The following is a 235-nucleotide window of genomic DNA, read 5'->3' on the forward strand; positions in this document are numbered from 1 at the left end:
TAAATAGCCATCTAATCGACAATATATATTATTATACTATCCATCCCACTGTCTTCACGATTATTGACATCTGCTCGAATCCGGACCACACCGACTCGCAGCTTATCCCGCACGGAACGCGAAATAGCGTTACACATAAATATACAGGGTGGACCATTTTAATCCATCCAGTCGAATATGTCGAAAACCAAGCACGGGAGAGAAAAATTTTTCAGACAAAAGTTGTTTGGTTTCG

The sequence above is a fragment of the Odontomachus brunneus genome, unplaced genomic scaffold (assembly GCF_010583005.1).
Source record: "Odontomachus brunneus isolate Ranch 3 - 2012 unplaced genomic scaffold, Obru_v1 Obru_scaffold_260, whole genome shotgun sequence".
Taxonomy (NCBI): Eukaryota; Metazoa; Arthropoda; class Insecta; order Hymenoptera; family Formicidae; genus Odontomachus; species Odontomachus brunneus.